At 33.6% G+C, this 4,618-nt stretch overlaps 1 protein-coding gene across 4 annotated transcripts in view; it reads right to left on the bottom strand.

The window, feature by feature from the left end:
* Window positions 1-2,331: 2,331 nt before the first annotated feature.
* Window positions 2,332-4,618, bottom strand: part of LOC132037029 (uncharacterized) — a 5,956-nt gene continuing 3,669 nt past the window's right edge. For 2 of the 4 annotated variants that reach the window (XR_009409735.1, XR_009409732.1), the window contains 2 exons: window positions 3,012-3,297; window positions 2,332-2,575 (listed from right to left, as the gene is read on the bottom strand). The gene's annotated coding sequence lies outside the window, so the exon portion shown is untranslated. The remainder of the gene's footprint in view (window positions 2,576-3,011; window positions 3,298-4,618) is intronic. The other 2 variants (XR_009409733.1, XR_009409734.1) reach the window with 2 other exon arrangements.

Genomic DNA, 4,618 nt, shown 5'->3' with positions numbered 1-4,618 from the left:
CTAGTTTTATGATTATTTCTTGAATTGCGTTTTAGACTTCCTAAATAGAAATTGATGATGAAATTGACTAGAATAAACATAGAAAGTGATGAATTCATTGTTGTTAAGCCTAGTTCTTCCATTATTAGTGCTTAATTTGGAGGATTAAAGAGTTAGGGTTTGTACCCAAATTTGGGTGTTTCCCTTTAAATCCGAGTTAGGCCAAATTGTGAGTTGATTTAGCAATTGATTTGTGGGTTTGATCACCTACAGCTTGAATTGCATATTCCATCTTTCAATTTCCCGTTTTACCCTTGTGGGCCCGTTTTCCCAATTCCTTGGGTTAGAATTTGACCTAACTAAAAGTTTAGCAGTATGGGTGTTGTTGTTCATGATTTCTAAAATAGAATTCGAATATGAATAGACTTTGAGTACATGGAAGCGCAACGAAAAGGCAAGGCCCAGGTTTGATCGTTCGAGGCTTCTGTTTGGCATTCCAGGTAGGTTACGGCTTACCTTTTTGGTTAGAATTGGGTTAGCGAATCATATGTAGAGTTAGCGATTGTTGGAGAAAGCATGTAAACCTTCGGGTATGAAGTTTGGGTTGGAATACTTAGGTTGGTATTGTTGTTGACTATGGCTTGTCGCCTTATTGTGTACTATCGCTTGTCACCTTATTGTGAGTTATTGGCTTGTTGCCTCGTTCTTAGTTGCTCATGTACGAGGCAGACTAGTTCCTTGGGGATTTTATTGTTTTTCGCACTTTTTCTCCTTTACATGATGTTGAGATTTATTTTTATTTACATTGTTCTTCCGCATTTATAGTTGTATGCTAGTTAAGGGAAGGGTCTACCTACCGAAGTGGGAAATGGTAGGTGCCCGCACGACTAAGCGATTTGGGATCGTGACACCTTCCTTTTGAGGTAATTTAAACTCTTACTCGATCTTTGGTGACGTAGACTAATAAACAGAGTTATTTGCAATTAGAAGTAGTAAATGGTGTCATAACGCACCTTAACCTGTTAGGTGGCGATTCTTTTCTTCACTAAAAGAGATGTCACATGTCGAGACCCGTTTTTCGCAAAGAAAATGAGGTGTGCAATATGTATATAACTGTATAAAGTTTATATTTTATTTTAATTGTAGAAATTTAGACGAAGAGCATAAGGAGCCGAAAGAAATACCATAAGGATAGATGTACATCCTTTTTTTTTTTTAAAAGTAAAAGTTCCTTTGACCTATACATTACGTAAATACCTTCCTTGAATAATCACATTTCAAATTTGAATCTGAAATTAAATTTCATTCTTCTTAGTACTACTCTCAATCCCTCCCTATTCAATGAATCTTCTCTTTCTTCTTGTTTCTCCATTTATGGGAAGGACTCGTTCAAACCAACCTCAACCAAAAGTTAATGTGTACTGTACATATTCTTGATCAAAAGGGGGAAAGTATAAAGGAGGAGGGCTAGCAGATACGGGAAAAAACCATACTTTGTATTTCCTATCGGATATATATAGAAGATTTGATTTAATATAGGAATTGTTCATCTTCCATAAAAAATACTCCCTCCGGTTCAAAATAAGTGTTGCACTTAGTCTTTTTTACACTCCTTAAGAAAAAACAAGGAAATTAGTTAAAAGGGGTCTTTACGAAGAAAACATTAACTTCTAGAAAAAAAATGTATTTTGATTAAACTACTGTTAATTAATTAGACTCTTGCTTATTCATTGCCTTGAGTAAATAAGGACAAATTGGAATAAATGAAGTTAATTCCTTTTTTTATTATGCAAGTGGATACTTATTTTGAACCAAAATAAAAAGACTAAGTGTACACTTTTTTTGAACCGGAGCAAGTAGATCAAAGAAAGGTACATATTCAAAAATGTTAGGAAAAAAAGAAGGTAAACCTTATCTAATAGAGATGTCACATCAATCTCTTAATGCCCAACTATATATGTAGTTTTATATATAGACTAGCCAGTGATGGCCACGGGCCCAACAATTGATTTTTGATACATCGTTAGATTCCTACAGTGCAATTACCCTATCAAAATTCCTTGAAGCTAGGAAGAGGATTTCTGATATATTATATCATTGAAACTATAAGTAGATACAAAAGCTGAGTAGAATACTTATAATATCAAAACAAACTATTTTGCGAACGCTAGATATTATGCATTATCAAGAGCGCGACGACATGCAATTAAGCACAGATGCATTCACGAAATAAGAAGATCTAACGGAGGATTAGGAAGAAGATTTCTGAACATACAAGCGATTATTATGTAAAACCTTTGTCAACCTCCCCTACTGATTGGTATCAAATGACCATTTGATCAAAACCCATACACTGAAATTGTTATCACTTTTCAATGGCCACAAGCATAAATATATATCACATGATTCACACGCAAGAATAATGAAGTAACCAAAAAATGGTTGATCTTTACATGCATGCTTTAAATCAGTAACATCACATATGGGAGAACTATAAGCAATTTATACTATTTACATATAAGCAAATAGTGATGTGTATTCCATGTGTTTTTTAGTCTTCTTCTTAGCCTCCTTAGAAGCTTTTGTCAGAAAATACCTGTATGATTACGAAGTTATGATCGATTGTAAATGCTCATATCCCAAACAAAGAAGCGATGAAATAAAAGGCAACAGACATCCGAGTTTGCTCATAGTTAGCTTCCAATCAGTAAACAACAACAAAGACCAGGACTTTAAAGTCTTTGATTAATATGATACAATAACTTTTAGAGGACATCGTTGATTAACTCAGTAGACAAATACGACTTTGAAAAGCCAGTTAGTCGAAACTTAGCATGCTTCAACAGAGTGAAAAGCCAGTTAGTTGATTTCGAGAGTACATTCCCAGGAAAATATTGTCAACCCTGCAATTTGCTAATAAACCCTATACACCATGAGGCTATATCACTAAAATCATATATGCTGAATCAAAAGAGAAGTAGTTTATAGAGATTCACCAATGTAGACGTGAAAGATAACATTCAGGAAAGTACCTAACTGAAAAATAAGCACAAAATGTGTTTTTGTCATCTCATATTGCATCATAGTAGGGGTCTTCATAGGTAACTTCAACTTCAACCAACCGAACAAAATTCAAAATTGGAATTCAAAACATGTTGCATTAAAAATAGAGCTCCTTACATCAAATTTTTAGCCTAATTTGTGACAAAAAACCATAAAGTTCTGATAGCAGAGGGTGCCTTGTCTGAAATGCTAATATAGACTTGTCCTGTATAGCGGAGATTAGGAGGAGGGGGAAGACTTCAGTAATTCAATCCTCTGATAAAAATTAAGAGGGGAATTAGATTTAGTAAAATTCTATAATTTCGAAGTAAGCAAAGTTCTACCGAATGAGAAAGAGCATTAATACAATCGAGTTAATTAACAAGATATACTCAATCGCGTTCTCCAATATTTCTTGTGAGAAGCACTTAAAAAGTCGTTAAAAAAAAGTCATCTGGTGAAAAAAAAATCTCTATCAAAATCTTCAAGCTAAATAATCCGTAAATGTTTCATTACTAATTCTAAGCAGTAACTACACAACTACCTCCTAGGCATGATATCACAAATCCTCCGCTCTATGACTACTTAAAGAAATTATCAATAAAGCTAATCTTGAAGGTTACATACAAATCATTCCTAAGGTGAAGCTTGCCTCTAAATATACTGTATGACTTGAAGCAGCTTCAATACCCAGATGCTAGTGAGTTGTAGGCTATTTTATATCTCAAAAAAAGAAGAAGATAATAATAAGCCTTAGCCAGAGCTATCAGTATAAAAGGATGTTGTTATTGAAGGTAAACTCTAATATATAAAGGTTATATATGGCAAAATAATCATTATTGGAATAGTAATGTATGTATGTATGAGAAACAAATGCTCAGTAACTAAGAAGCCACTTGACCATGAACTTTTTCCCAGGAATAATTTTTCACTTTCTTTCTAAATCAGTGTTTGGTTATAAAAAAAATTCAAATCCAACTTCTAGTTGGATTCCAAATTAGGAAAAGTGCTAACTTCATCTTCATAAATTCCAAATAAAATGTTCCCTTCTTTCCTTTACAAAAAATATAACCAAACAAAACTCTATCTTCAACTTCAACTTCAAAATTTTCAAATAAAGTGAAAAAGATTTGAAATCTATGGCCAAACGCCTACCAAGTCTTTACAACTTCAATTGAAGAAAGGTTCCTGCGAGAGAGAAATCATGCACTTGGTGTCCATTCTTGAAGATACAGAATATCTTTTACAGATATCACACAAAAGTCCAGAAAACACTATTCTATAATCAATGTTCCTCTGCAATAAATCTATAATATTTGAAACAAGTTAGAAAATTTTAAACTTGTTGTCAAGTTCTATTCATTTAATTAAGAACCAAAAGAACTTAATAGGGACACATGGCTGACCGTAAGATTCCAGGGGGTTACTTTTGGTGTGTTGTGCATATTTAGTTTACATGTCAAAAATTCGTGTTCTGATGTACAAGAATGATCTCGAATGGAATTTGTTAGTCTAGGAGCTGGTAGCTCGAAGAAGATTACTGCTTGTTCAGGGTTTAACCGAGAATTAAGCTAAAAGAGAGAATAGATTTTAGAGA

This window comes from Lycium ferocissimum, chromosome 11 (genome assembly GCF_029784015.1).
Source record: "Lycium ferocissimum isolate CSIRO_LF1 chromosome 11, AGI_CSIRO_Lferr_CH_V1, whole genome shotgun sequence".
Taxonomy (NCBI): domain Eukaryota; kingdom Viridiplantae; phylum Streptophyta; class Magnoliopsida; order Solanales; family Solanaceae; genus Lycium; species Lycium ferocissimum.
Note: the sequence above shows the minus strand (reverse complement) of the source record. Positions and strands in the feature narration are given on the sequence as shown.